The sequence below is a fragment of the Sander vitreus genome, chromosome 10, assembly GCF_031162955.1.
Source record: "Sander vitreus isolate 19-12246 chromosome 10, sanVit1, whole genome shotgun sequence".
NCBI lineage: Eukaryota > Metazoa > Chordata > Actinopteri > Perciformes > Percidae > Sander > Sander vitreus.
Genome location: NC_135864.1, coordinates 28,269,724 through 28,285,789, shown reverse-complemented (window position 1 = coordinate 28,285,789; position 16,066 = coordinate 28,269,724). Strand labels below are relative to the sequence as shown.

The 16,066-nt window shown below is 39.6% G+C and overlaps 1 pseudogene; it reads right to left on the bottom strand.

The window, feature by feature from the left end:
• Positions 1-8,327: 8,327 nt before the first annotated feature.
• On the bottom strand, positions 8,328-9,757 carry LOC144524272 (uncharacterized; annotated as a pseudogene).
• Between the last annotated feature and the right edge of the window lie 6,309 nt (positions 9,758-16,066).

Below are 16,066 nucleotides of genomic sequence, written 5' to 3'. Positions count from 1 at the left end.
CCGGGCTAAGCCCCTAACCTCCTCAAGTCCTGGAAACGCCCCTGGTTTCATCCCGCTCAGAGAACGCCTTCTGAGGATATATGATATGGACACAAAAACACTACCATTGGGCCAAACATAATACAAATCACTTTTCTGATGCAACCAACAAATACTCTCAATTATACACATATACTGTACACACACATATACTGTACACACATATACTGTACACACACACACACACACACACACACACACACACACACACACACACACACACACACACACACACACACATTGGAGATTTCCTTGGATTGTGGTGGCAACTGGATCGTGGTTCCAGCTGCTGCCATGGCCCTGCTTGACGCCCTGCTACGCCCTGCACTCCTCCTACTACTATTATTAGTCATAGTTCTATTATCTTTACTGTTACTATAATTGCCACTGTTCATCTCATTCCATTATACCCACTGCTATAATTATTATGTGTCATATTTCTTTATCTCTATTTCTCTCATTCCGGTCTCGTCCAGGGCCTGGTTCTGTCCGAGGTTTCTGTCCGTTAAAAGGAGGTTTTTCCTTGCTGCACACTCAACTTTTTGACCGCTTTGGGTGCAGCATCCGTGCACTGCATTTGGCTATACTTTGTCAGTGTGAACGGACGTACTTAATTAGCAGGTATAAGTACAGAAGAGCGAGATTTGAGACACAGCATGACACCTCGGTGGAGATGAAAAACATTTCGCGCAATGCAATGTTTATAAGAAACCTCAACATTGAGTATTTTTGTGATGATGGTCTTGTAAAGGACAGCAGTACAAATGCCAGGCAAGTTCAGTTTTATTTAAATCATTTTTGATCTTGTTGATGAGTTTATTTACGTTTTTAGCTACCATGTAGCCAGCTATAGCTAGCTTCCTAGCTTAGGCTGGCAGTTATTAATTTAGACTCAAAACCAGAACAACAAGGCTAAGGTGCAGCTTCTTCCCAGAGGCTGTGATGCTTATGAATTCCCTGACTTAAGTCTGTCCTCTGCACTTTTTACTGTGGCGACTGCATGCACTATTCATGCACTATTCTTCAAACATGCTGCTAGGTTTTTAACTGTGTTCTATTTATTATAGGTTTTATTCATAATTAAGACGCTTCAAATGTTATACATTTTGCAAGCTGCTGGACCTGGGAAACACATTTTGTTCCTTCATGTCTTAACATGTTTTGAATTAAAAATAAACTAATCTGAACTCAGCTAACTGGCTACATCAGCTAAAGTTACGTAGTTTGTAGTTTCAGTTGACCTATATGTTGAAAATAAATGTCTATCTATATCTACTCTATACTGACGTGTGGAAAGTGATGCAGAGGAAGATACTATATCTTCACATTTGTGGTTCCCTGATGATGAATTATACTGTTCTTCTGAGGACCTTTTGATCATAGTATGACCTTTCCCTTAGTTCCGCCCAAAGCCCAGAGTATCAACATTGTACATTACATAAATAATTACCACATACCACATAAAATTGGACATTCATGGTCCCCAGAATGTGAAATCTATTGGTTTTGGTGTTTCCATGTCCTTCCTCAACCACCACCCTTACATCAAGATTTCCACTCACACATAAGATATTGCATAATACAATAGGCCTAAATGCAAAAACAGAGCAGCAAAGCTCTAAGAAAGAAAAGTTTGTTTGTTTCATCTGCAACTTCTTCGTATGGTGAGTTATAATAAACACTGCAGCTTCTAGGAGACACTTTCAAGGCTGTAGGACTTTTGGTTTTGTTTGCATCAGACAAATAAACACACAGTGCCTTAGAACTATAAGTAGGCCTTTAGGAAGGGCAGTCTTCAGCGTCTGCAAGCACAACCAAACGCTAACTGACCGCCCACGGGTGGTCTGAGTATGTACGTGCATGTATTTCTGTGCATGTGTGCATTGCTGTGCTTGTGTGTGTATGTATTTGTGTGTCTGTGAGTGGGTGTTTGGATGGTTGGAGTTGACATAACATGACTCTGCAGTGCAGATTTAATGAGGGAAAAGGCAAAAAGCTGCTGGCGTTTTGTGATGCGTCACCAATCTGAGTGTCTCCCCAATGGAGCTTCATAAAGTGCAGTTGTTGTTGTTGTTTACCCTATAATCGCAGTGAATACATTGACATTATCTATTTTTACTTAGTCCTATATATATATATATATATATATATATATATATATATATATATATATATATATACTCACTTCAACAACAGCATCCAATTGCTTCAGAGTGCAGTTTCCCCTTTTCCCTCTCTAGGTTCATTATTTCTGCTAAATAAAAATAGAAGCACAGCATTTTATAGAATTACCCTGTTGTGAACTTAAGTTGGTAAATCTTCTAAAAATACAGCTTAGGTGGTACATAATTATGTTTGTTTTTTAGCAAGAGACATTAAGCAAAGCTAGTAAAAAATACATTTAGACAGTGTGTGAAGCACAGTTTCAGGGGATGTCAAACTCCTTAAAGGGTAACTACTGTTTTTGTGTCTAAGTGACTGATGGGAAAAACAATCTTTGACATTGGTCCAGCATTAAGCAAGACCGCTGCAGTCGGCAGTGAGCGAAACAAGCTACAATGTAAGTTAATAGGGCAATTGTGCGGCTTGTATATGTTCACAAAAGTGCTTGTTTTGTCACTGACTCAGGCTCAGATTAATATTCTAAGTGTCTGACAACATTATGGAAAAGATTTCTTCAGGAGGTCGACCTTTCTGTTAAAGAGTAAGATCCTTTTGTAAAAAACACAAAATCATCCACAAAATTGCGTTTGCTAAAGCCACCAGACTCCATGTAAATAAACAGTAATTTTATCATCTTCAAAATACACTTCATTTAGATCAGAATCAGAATCAGAAAAGCTTTATTGCCAAGTACGTTTTTTACACATACAAAGAATTTGTTTTGGTGTTGTAGGTGCACATTCTCTAAAATAAGTTAAACAAGCAGGTTAAACAGAACAAACAATATAAGTATAAATATATGTATATATATATACACACACACAGAATGTATTAAAAATAAGAGAGTAATAGTTAAGATAAAAAGAGCAGATTAAGTACAGTGGCATGTAGAGCCAGAGGGGGGGTGTGGAGAGAGTCAGGGTGGTTTCTGGGCCTTGTTGATAAGGCTAGTGGCAGAGGGGAAAAAACCTTGTGACGTGAGGTTTTGGTCCTGATGGACCTCAGCCTCCTGCCAGAGGGGAGTGGCTCAAAGAGTTTGTTGCAGTTTTGTTTCCTTACAAAGCAGTTTGTATCTTAAAGTATTTAGATATAATGCACTACAAACATTAAAATTCAATAAGTGGATTGATTTAGCATGAAGCTGCCTGGATATCGTGCTGAGTTGTAATTGTAAATAATTAAGTTCCATTATTTTCTTATAGTTAGGTCAGGTAAAATATATTGATGTTATGAGAACTGACTATTTCCATTATGGCATTTAAATCCAAGGCTGCTCCTCAATCCATTTGGGTTTATGAAAAGCCAACTGATAAACTGATTAATGGATCAAACTATCACGCACACAGAGAATGGACCCACAAATGCACAACTCGGGTACGTAAAATACAATGGTTTATTAGCAAGCTAATAAAACACAAGCAACAGTGTCCAGTAAACGGCAGGCAAAGGGAAAATCTGAGAAAACAGGCAATGGTCAAAATCCAAGGGAAAACAGGAACTCAGGAACACAGGGAAAAATGCTCGAAGGCTGAACACATGGAAGCAGACAATCTTGCACTGGGGTAAGGGGAAGACTGAACTTAAATACACAAGACAGGGGAGACAATGAGACACAGGTGTAACACATAAGGGCGGGGACAGGTAATCACACAGACAGGAAAGTAGAAGAAAGGAAGTAAAACAAGACAACACATGAGATAACAGAGAGACTACCAAAATAAAACTAAACACTAACTGGAAAACTAACAGAAAACATGAAACAACACAGGGACAAGACATGACACAAACATCATCCAAATAAATAAATAAAAAAAGTTTTTTTCTATTCCCGAAATTTATTTTGTTGTATAAAAAGTGCACATTTGTTGCATTGTATCTTAATAAAAAAAATGGGTATTGTCTAAACTACACAAAGACAAAAGTGTTAAAACTATGCATAAAAGCAGTGATGTTTATATAAAGGTTCCTGTTACCTGTACGTAACCATATACCGTAGTTATCATGTGTGGATAGTGTAGGTTTGAATAATAAAAATAAACATCATAAACAAAATCATCATTGAACATAAAGCAGTCTGGGCTTTCGACAATCATCCAGTATTAATGTTCTGTCTGGCGACAGGGTTACTAACATTCAATGTGTGGGTAGCCATACACAGCAGGTGCTAGAATTTGCTTGGCTGCCACAGTGGCCTTATCAGCAGATCATGTGATGTTTTAACACAGTTATTAATATGTGATCAGTGGCTCTGCTCATTTCTGAGTCAACCTGTGTAACATTAATACAAGTACAACCCTCAGGACAGACGTAATTGCAAAATTAAGTTAACTGTATGTGTATTAAATAGAATAGTAATCGCTAATGGTTCTGTCAACCACCATATCAATCAAAAACTGATGTTTCCATGTACATAGCATATAAGACCCATAACATGTTCACAATGGCAATGCTAACATGCTGATGTTTGGCTGTGTATAACCATGTTAATTTAGCATGTCAGCTAACATTTCCATCAAACAAAGAGTGCTGCTGAGGCGGATGGGAATGTCATCAGTTTTGCAGGTATTTGGTCATAAACCATATAGTATCAGGCAAAATGACATTTTGACTGACGGCACAAGAGGAAAAGTCAGGTTGGTCAGTAGGATACATCCCTTGGGGACCAAGAATGGCTGAACCAAATTTCATAGCAATCCACGCAATAGTTGTTGAGATATTTCAGACTGGACCAAAGTAGCAGACCAACTGTCTGACTGACATTGCTATCCCTACAGCTGGCAAAACTATTTTTTTTTATCAGCTTACTACCTCTGAAAAATTTAACTAATGGATATTTTTTTTTCTTTTTTCTTTTTACTTTTTATATGATTGAATATTCCAAAATGATTCTCAATGAAATACTACTCTGTTATACCAGTTATTATAGGGAAAACATACTTAACACATTACCACCAACAGTGTTAGGAATATAGATTTGCAATCATAGAGGCGTGAATTATTATGTGGTGAAACAAATCCCAGCGTAGAGATACTGTCGACTGACGTCTACCAATACTAATGGGCAAATGTACTGTGATACTACCTGGGGACTTAACTAATGCTGGAGTAAATATACATGTGTGATTGAGTCGTAGCCAGGAACTCCAACTGTAGAGTGGATCCAATGTGCTGTGTGCTCATTGTGGGAAAACATTTGTTCTACCTATTCACATGACTTTTGAAACTGGTTGGATTACAATGCAATCTCTCCATCTCACTGTCAGTGAAATATGGTTTATAGCAGGTTTTTCTACAAAAAATGTATAGTGTGTAACATTTCTTTGGGGATTTAGGGGAGAACAGGTCATCTGTGTTTTGAACAGAAAATATTTGCCTCTGTCAATTTAGATGACAGCTGAAATGTTTAGCCTATGTATAGAAAATTGTCCAGAAACGTACTATACTTTGGACTATTTCTAAGTTCATATTTCATAGCATATTGCCAAGGTCAGGTCACATGCACTCCATTAGACCACATCGTTATTTCAGAAAATAAGTTCTGGACAGTTCTGTATAAAAACAGATGTCTCCATTTATATTCATTTTCATGTTTCCGTTTCCATGTTTTTTTAATCATGCACTGCAGAGAATGTCAATCAAACCTGTGTTAGGTTGTTTTGATTAAGTATAAATTAAAAAAACAGATAACATAAAATTACACAATTTTATTTTTCAATTTAAAGTTTGTTTTTGGTAAAACATGAAACATCATTCAACATAAAACCTAAATAGTAGGTAAAGTGATGAAAAATGCAACATAACTGTCTCCAAGACATAAAAGCAAAATTTCCTGCAGCTACTTAATGACAAAACTGAAATAACGCTCTTTGGCCCCCCACACCAAACCACTGCAACTGCCCAGTACCATAGTCACCTTTCCTCCTACATAAGACCACATGCCAAGAACCTGGGTGTTATATTTGATGGTGATCTCGTTTTTAACAGGCTGATGAATTCTGTTGTCAGGTCCAGTTTCTTCCAACTCAGAACCATCTCCAAAATTAGACATTTCCTATCACCCTCTGATCTAGAAAGAATCATGCATGCATTAATATCATCCAGGCTGGACTACTGTAATTCCCTCTATCTTGGCATTTCCCAGGCTACAATTTCAATTGAATTGAATTCAATTTTATTTATAGTATCAAATCATAACAAGAGTTATCTCAAGACACTTTACAGATAGAGTAGGTCTAGACCACACTCTATAATTTACAAAGACCCAACAATTCCAGTAATTCCCCGAAGAGCAAGGACTCTGGGGAATAAGCTCCCCAGAGCTAAGTTAGTAACAAGCATTTCTGGGACAAGGATGCACACAGATGGAAAGAGAGAAGAGAGAGAAGCTCAGTGTGTCATAGGAAGCCCCCCAGCAGCACCAACCTGATAGTAAGGAATTACAATAGTCCAGCCTGGAAGTAACAAATGCATGGACAAGTTTTTCAGCATCATTTTGAGACAGGATATTCCTAATTTTGGCAATGTTACAAAGGTGAAAAAAGTCTTTTCTTGAGGTTTGTTTTAAGTGGGTGTTAAAGGATATATCCTGATCAAAAATAACTCCTAGATTTCTGACAGTAGTGCTGGAGGCCAGGGAAATACCATCCAGAGTAGCTATATCTTTGGATAATGAGGTTCGGAGGTGTTTAGGGCCCAGCACAATAACTTGAAATAGTAGGTCATCCATGATTTTATATCTTTGATGCATGCTTGGAGTTTATCTAACTGACTGGTTTCGTCTGGCTTGATTGATAGGTATAATTGGGTGTCATCCGCATAACAGTGAAAGTTAATTGAGTGTTTCCTAATAATATTACCTAGAGGAAGCATATATAAGAATTGGTCCAAGCACTGAGCCTTGTGGAACACCATGGCTAATTTGGCGTGCCTGGAGGATTCTTCGTTATCATTAACAAATTGAGATTGATCAGATAAACAGGACTTAAACCAGCTTAGTGCGATTCCTTTAATGCCAACTAAGTATTCCAGTCTCTGTAACAGGATGGTATAGTCAATAGTGTCGAATGCAGCACTAAGATCTAGTAAGACAAGTATGGAGACAAGTCCTTTGTCTGAAGCAGTTAGAAGGTTGTTAGTAATTTTCACCAGTGCCATCTCTGTGCTTAAATGCTGTTGGAATATCTTCTTTAAATTTAGCTATTAGTCAGATAGGCATCTAGTGTAGAAGCTTTTATTTAATTTCGTATAGTTGGGTAGTAAGAATTCGAAAGTTATTAGAGAATGGTCTGATAATAAAGGATTCTGCGGAAATACTATTAAATCTTCGATTTCGATGCCATATGCATCGAGGGTGTGGTTAAAACAGTGAGTGGCCTTATGCACACTCTGACTGAAACCAATTGAATCTAGTAGTGAGTTGAAAGCAATACTAAGGCTATCGATGTCAACGTCCACATGGATATTAAAATCACCTACAATAAGTACTTTATTTGTACTTTGAATTGTCTGATTTAAGGACTACGCATGATAAAAACTCAGAGAATTCAGATAAAAATTCAGAATATGGACCTGGAGCTCAGTAAACAACAACAAATATAATTGGCTGTAGTGTTTTCCATGTTGGATGTAGAAGGTTAAGAACAAGGCTTTCAAACGAGTTATAATTTAGTTTAGGTTTAGGATTAATTAACAGGCTTGAATCAAAGATGGCTGCAACTCCCCCTCCTCGGCCAGAGTGGATGACTGGGAGGAGTGGCTTCATTTAGACTAACATATTCTTCATGGCATAGCCATGTTTCGGTAAGACAGAATCGATAAATTTGATTATCTGATATCAAATTGTTTACTAATACTGCTTTAGAAGACAGAGATCTAATATTTAATAATCTAATTTTCCTATTCTGTTCTATCATTGCCATGGTAGATTTAATTCCAATTAGGTTGTTAAATATAGTTCCTCTTTTGTTTACCTTTGATTTAACTTATCTGAATCGGGGTCAGACACCGTGGTTATGGAACTATGAGTGGACGACTGCTCTAACGGAAGCACAGAGGAGCGCGTAGCACTGCACCTCTGATTATTGATATCAATTTTGGGTTGTCATGGTTTATGACCGCGAATAGACTCATAGAGTCAGATTTCTTGACATGAGAGCGGCTCCGTCCAAAGTGGGATGAATGCCGTCTCTCCTAATCAGACCAGGCTTTCTCCAGAACGCCCTCCAGTTATCTATGTAGCCCATATCATTAGCTGGGCACCACCCTGACAACCAGCGGTGGAAGGATGACATGCGGCTGTATGTGTCATCGCTGATCAGGTTTGGCAGGGGTCCAGAGAAAACTACTAAGTCCGACATTGTCTTTGCATATGCACAAAGTGACTTAACATTAATTTTAGTGATCTCCGATTTGCATAATTGGGTATCATTACAACCAGGTCTCACGCCAGTTCGTAAATAGTCATGTTATTTTTATTTATTGATTTGTTTACAGGTCACAATTTTCGAACGTTACCATTTCACGAACCGCCATGACACTGGGCTGCTCTGGGCAACGCAACAACGGGGAAATTAAACGTCACACGCAGGCGACAACAACGGGACGAACAGCCACACGGGGACGCGATCCCGGGCGCAGGGACGCATGCAGGACACGCCGACAACAACGGGACGGTTGTGGTTAGGAAGGAATGCGGAAAGGAACTGCAACACGCCGGACACGAACCCCGGTCTCCGGGGTGAAAGTCCTGTATTGTTTCACCCATCCACCACCCCGACCAACCTCCCTACTCAGATTTTCTGCTTTTCATACTGCTCCCTACCGTTGTCGTGCTGTGATCACGAAATATGCTTCCCATTTAAATACATTAAATTAAAATTCGTAATCACCACACGAAAAAAACGACATAATCGTGTCCTGTTCACAAATCAATAGATTCAATAACGTAACCATTTCACAAACTGCCATGAGACTGGGCTGATCAGTATGTAAGTATGATCTTATTGTATTTCCGGTTATCTTTAGCCAGGAGCTTTAGATAGGATTCCACATCACCCGTTCTGGCCCCAGGGACGCACAGGACCGCACCCAACTTCACGTTCTGCAGTATAGAGCTCCCAATAACCAGAGTTGGCTTCTCAGCGGGTGTATCACTGAGTGGGGAGAAACTGTTAGAAAGGCGAAGATGTTTGTGGTTAGCCATAGGCTCCGGTTTAGCGCGACCACTGTCATGTGCACACCCTGGTTTAGAGCTAGCGCTACACTTCCTTCGGACAGTCACCCACTCACCCGGCTGCTCAGGGCCTGCTGGGGGACTGCTAACAAAAGCTAGAGTATGTTGGCCCGCACCAGCTACGGAGCACTGGCTAGCTACAGAAGCATACGATTTTGATTCCATGGTACAGAGCCGTGACTCAAACTCACTAAGCCTCGCCTCCAGAGCAGCGAATAAACTACATTTATTACATGTATCTTTATCACTAAAGGAGGCAGAGGAATAGCTAAACATTTGACACACTGAGCAAGGGAGAGCAGGAGAGGGAGAGGAATTAGCCATTGCTAATGGCTAAGCAAAAGTAGCTAACAGCGTTTTAACAACGACTACTACGACTACCATTTTTTAGTCACTGTTATATTATCTTTATTGTGACTATTATTGACACTGTTCATCATATCCCCAACCGGCACCATCAGACACCGCCTACCAAGAGCCTGGGTCTGCTGAGGTTTCTTCCGAAAAGGGAGTTTTTCCTCGCCACTGTCGCACTATGCTTGCTCTTGGGGGAATTACTGGAATTACTAGAATTGTTGGGACTTTATAAATTATAGAGTGTGGTCTAGACCTACTTTATCCGTAAAGTGTCTCAAGATAACTCTTGTTATGATTTGATACTATAAATAAAATTGAATTGAAAATTGAATTGAACAATTGTGAGATCAGAGAGGCAGTCGCTGTAAGGGAAGAGAACTATACTATAAACAATAAAGCAGAGCTGAGTAAATTTTTGCTGGAGCAGCAAACTAGTGTCCGTGACATGGGAGCACCAGAAGTGAGACAATACGCTCACCGTAAACATCAGCACGTCAGATTACAGTGGAAGAGGCTGTTTGCATGTGCAGTGGTTGGCCTTTGGAGGTTTGTAGTTGTCCTTTGGTGACGAGGACGATCCTGCTGGGTATTCAATGGTTGATGGAGCACGAGTTGTCAGCTGCACCCTGACTGATGGTTGGACTTCCCGGTTACAACTAGTCCAAAACGCAGCGGCCCGGTTAATAACAAGGACAAAGAAACAAGACCACATCACCCCTGTCATTGCATCCCTTACACTCATTTCAGGATAATCTTTAAAACCCTCTTAATTGTCTACAAAACACTCCATGGTCTCGTCCTTGCATATATATCAAAACTTCTCACCCCCTACAGCACCACCAGACCCCTCAGATCAGCCTACCGTGGCATGTTGACTGTGCCCCGATCATGGAAGAAAAGGCTGGTGATAGGACTTTTTCTGTAGCGGCTCTGGATTAGCTTGCCAGAGGCCATTAGGCAGGCTGAGTCGGTTGATATTTTTAAGACGCAGCTTAAAACACACTTTTATTCTCTGACTTTTAATCTCAATTTTAACTCAAAATCACAGTCTGTTCAGCAGTGAATGTGTATTGATGAATAAAAAATTTCAAATGCAGAATGAACAACAAATCAAACAGAAGTATAGTGGATTTCAACACAGTTATATGTATTTCCTTTTTATGTATGTATTTAGTGTCTTATAAATAAATGAAAAACATATGCAATACACCTTATCACTGTTGTCTGTGTTGTAATTTGATTATAATGTGTATGGGAAATTCTTCTGAAAATGAAAAACTTTCATTCAGTTGTCAAAGTCATATAGCTTAACATTTTAATTTGTCTTTTATTTAATCATGATACAGTTAATGCATTTCTAAAAATGAATTACATATAACAATATGTATTGTATTTTGCTTTATCAGATATACAGCTTTTATAATTCAGCTGTTTGAATTCCGCTCATGGGATCAAGACATTCTAGCAGTAAACTATGGTTATAATTGGTCAATTTGAATGAGTAGTCATTGTAGCCCTCAGTCCAAATTTGCTTACACATCGGCATGAACTACTGAATGGAAAACAGACAGGCATGCTCTGTCAATTTCACTCTCTATATATACTATATTTGAATCCTATTATTAGAGCTGTGGAGCTGTTGAACAACCATAACTGAAATAGGATTGAGACTATTTCCTCCAAAACTGTGGCTGTAGCAGCTCAACAATGACTTATTCTCCATTACAAAGACCTTTTAGAAAGTTTTCTACCATGACAACTGTACATATTTATATCCCCGGAGAATGGTCACAGATGAAACAGTCCCTTAGGTTTCTTTAGAAGCTTGTGCATAGAAGATGAGTGTGGCCATACATTCGCTGAAGCAAACTAGTGTTTCAGAAATAATACTTGCATCTGTAGTCGCTTATGGTGTAATGGTTGGCATTCTGTGTTTTCGGCAAAAGTATTAGGTAGTTTACCATTGTATATGTATGTATCCCAAGTGACAAGAGTGATGATTTAAAGTGAGATTGTGCACTGTTGAACACAGTCCTCGGGCATCTGGGAGATTTCGTACAGTTAAAGGACAAATATTAGGGTTCTAATATCTGGTATTTTCTGGCAAACTTAATTCCACCTTGAGCTATAATGACCTGAGTGGTGTTTCCAGCCTTTTGAAGTATAAATGGAATTATTTTGCTTTGACCAGTACATCAAAAGCGTTTGATGTATTGCAGAAAAGCAAATTATCGGAGAGGCAAATACACCATTTTAGATTCAAATTATTTAGCTCACACTGGAGTGCCCTAAAAGGATAATTCATTTCATGTATTTCATGTTTAATACTTAGATGGCTCTTTGGCCTGAGAGCTGGTAAAGTAGACTACTCAGGGAAAATTTGACTGTTTGATGCTACATTATAAACTTTTAAGAGATACATATACCGTTGCAATAGACAACCTTTAAATACTGCATGCATGTTACTGCTCACTTCATTTGCTTGTTTGTTTGTCGCCCTTCTTTTAATTCTATTGAAGTATACAGATGACAAAAGAGAATTTCAATTATTGTGAGCATGTAGAAATGCAATGTAGATTGAAGTTAAGCCCAATTCTGGCGATCCTCTCACTGTCATCCCGTTTATGTCTCTGCGGTAAGCTCCGGCCAACGAAGCTGGCTCTGTTAATTGATCTCGGGAAGGAACTGGTTTTGGTGGAACATTTGCACTCTGCAAAAGAAAATGCCACATAAAATATTAACTGAAGTTAACTTCAGCTCACACTATAGTATACAGTAACGTGAGCTATTTAAAGCCAGGGTTGGTAACTTTTTCCAATATACACTTTTTTATATTGTTTGAAGTGGTCTTTACAGTCAGACAGCAATAAATAACTTATTGGCTCTGAAAAAGGCTCTGAAAAAGGATTGAAAAAGATCTATCATCTGTAGCTGCTGTAATCCTGTAAAAACAACCACCAATCACTGCCTCGCGGTCTGCTTGGAAAGAACCAAGCGCGTACTCTACCCCTCCCGTGTACGAGCCTGAGCTCGTACAGCTGAGCCTGCCTTGTTGCACGATCAAAATTTTCTTCAAAACTTTCCATTTTTAGCGTGAAGTGAGTTGTTTCCCAAAGCGACACACAGAGAGCGGAAGGTCCGGATGTGAGGCAATATCCTGGAAATGTACTTCAGTTGATCCTGACTCATTCATACCGCTATGTCAAATACTGTGTGTCCCACACCTATACTGAAAATGCTGACATTCTGAGTGTAGCCACAACCCATAATAATCATTACTTGTTTGACTCCCACATGGAGGTGGATCCAACTACCCCAACCTAATTAGATTTCTAAAGGGGGACATAAATGTTTTTCTTATAATAATTTGCTGTTAAAATTGTGCATAAAAATGGACAAAGAAGAAATAAGAAAACATTACATCTGGTTCAGGAAATCACAGTAGAAATAGGAATTAAAGGGATATTTCACCGCTGGAAAGATGAATATGTGTTTAAACTGGGTCATTTATGTAGTAGAAATGTGATTTTTTTTGTTGATGAAATTGGTGCGAAGCCAGACAATGTGTTTTTGGCTCATGTGGATGAAAGACAACAAACTGACTTCCCTACGAGGCCACGCCTATGTTACAGAGAGGCAGTCAAGTCAAGTGGGTTTTATTGTCATTTCAACCATATACACTGTATATAGTGAAACGAAACAATATTTCACCGTAGCTCAAGTGGTGTTACACATTTAAAATATATAAAAACGACATTATATAAAAACGACATTATATAAAAACTACATTATATAAAAACGACATTATATAAAAACTACATTATATAAAAACGACATACGAGACAGGCTACATTTAGTGCACACACTATACATAAAGTGCAATTACTACTTAAAGTAGAGCATTTAAGGGACAGGACAGACAACAGACAACAAAAGACAGGGCATAAGTAGACTTGTAACAGAGCACTGATTGTTGTAAGTTAGGTTCACCGTGAGGTGAAGGTAGAATATAAGAACTTTCTTGAGATTTGCGTGGTTGAAATCACCAGCAACAATAAATCCATACGGATGTGCTCTTTGGCGCTCACTGATAGCTCCGTAAAGTTCAGCTAACACATTGGTAGCATTAGCGCTTGGTGGGATGTAAACACCGAGTATAAACACAGCCGTGAATTTGCGTGGAATGTAGAATGGTCGGCATTTAACAGTCACAAACTCCACCAGAGGTGAGCAGTAGTAATTTGATTATAATGTGTATGGGAAATTCTTCTGAAAATGAAAAACTTTCATTCAGTTGTCAAAGTCATATAGCTTAACATTTTAATTTGTCTTTTATTTAATCATGATACAGTTAATGCATTTCTAAAAATGAATTACATATAACAATATGTATTGTATTTTGCTTTATCAGATATACAGCTTTTATAATTCAGCTGTTTGAATTCCGCTCATGGGAGTAGTCATTGTAGCCCTCAGTCCAAATTTGCTTACACATCGGCATGAACTGAGCAGTAGTTGGATACAAGCACCGCATTTCTGCACCAGTCCGTGTTAACATATACAGCCCACCTCCACGAGTCTTACCCGAAAGAGCAGCATCTCTATCTGCTTGGAAGGCTAGCAGGCCTGGTAGCTGGATAGCGGAGTCCGGTACATTGTTGTTCAGCCATGTTTCCACAAAATTAAAACACAGCAGTCTTTGAACTCGCAGCACAGTCTCATGGCAGTTCGTGAAATGGTCACGTTATTTAATCTATTGATACGTGTTCACGGGGACGTTTTTCTTTTTTTTTCCGTGGTGGCCAGCACGAAAATGTGAAGTAATGTATTTCAATGGGAAGCATATTTCGTGGTCACAGCATGAAAATGTAATCTTCCTAATCACAACCGTCCCGATATTGTCGCGCGTCCCCAGCGGCCTTAATCCAACCTCCGCCATCCCGCTATTGTCGTGGCCGTCTCCCGGCGTGTGAGGCGTCCTTTTCGGCCGTCTCCCAGTGTGTGAGGCGTCCTTTCCCCGTAGTCGCACCTTGTGGCCGCCTCCTGGCATATGAGGCATCCTTTTCGGCCGTCTCCCGGCGTGTATGAGGCGTCCTTTTCAGCCGTCTCCTGGCGTGTGAGGCGACCTTTCCCCGTAGTTGCATCCCCAGCGGCCACCTTGCGGCCGCCTCCCAGCATATGAGGCGTCCTTTTCGGCCGTCTCCCGGAGTGTGAGGCGTCCTTTCCCCGTAGGGTATTTCATGCTGGACACCATGAAAAAAACGAGAAAAACGTCCCTGTGAACACGTATCAATAGATTAAAAATAACGTGACATTTACACGAACTGCCGTGAGACCGGGTTGGAACTCGCGTTGGGAGTTTCATTGAAGTTGGATGTAGTCCAGTCTGTTGTCTAATGAGCGGACATTTGTAAGCAGGATGGATGGGACAGGTGGCTGGCTAGCGTTAGCTTTCCACCTAGCTCGAACTCCTGCCCTCGTTTTGCGTTTCAGCTTTCTCGCACACCACTTTCGATGTCCCCTTCCTAGCAGGCTGAGGTGCTGGTCCCGTAGCAGGTGAAGCTTGCATAGTGTGTCGAGTATTCCGTCTGTAATAAAGTTTCCTGCGTATTCCCCTATTTGTACCAATGTATCCCGGTGGTACACATGTACCACCTTGGATTAGGTGTTGGAATAGCTTAACCCTCTACATACTAGCAGAACCGGGCAATGTTTCAGAACTGATCATGATTACTTTGTTTTCAGTCAAGGTCCAACTGGGACTGAAATGCTGTGTCTAGAATAGGATTTAGTCTTTAGGTATGACTGTTCTCATAAAAGGAACTTTTGAACATATATTATTTCCCTTTTGTTGTTGTGAAAGAGATCTGCAGACTCCATGGTACATTTAACATATGGAAAAGCAACACCATGTTCTTCTAAACTAAACCTCCTGATGTGTTTGATAACCATTTCAAGAAAGGTGCAATTCCCTGCTTTAGAATGAAACTACAGTATATTTCCCTGACCCAGACAATGCTGCATCTCAGTGGAATCCATCCACCTTCTCTGAAAATGTGCCTCGGCTGTTTATAATTTACTCATTTCTTTTCCAATGAACCTCAAACAACAAACTGTTAGTATTCTGGCACATATATCTACACCTTTTCAGCCCAGGGGGAAATCAAAGAGAGGGAAGTCCATTCCAACACTGCAATTATGTTTCAACAGACAGAGGGAATAGAAAGGATAAGGCAGTGAGATGAAAAAATAACAGGAGGAAACGGAAAGTCATAG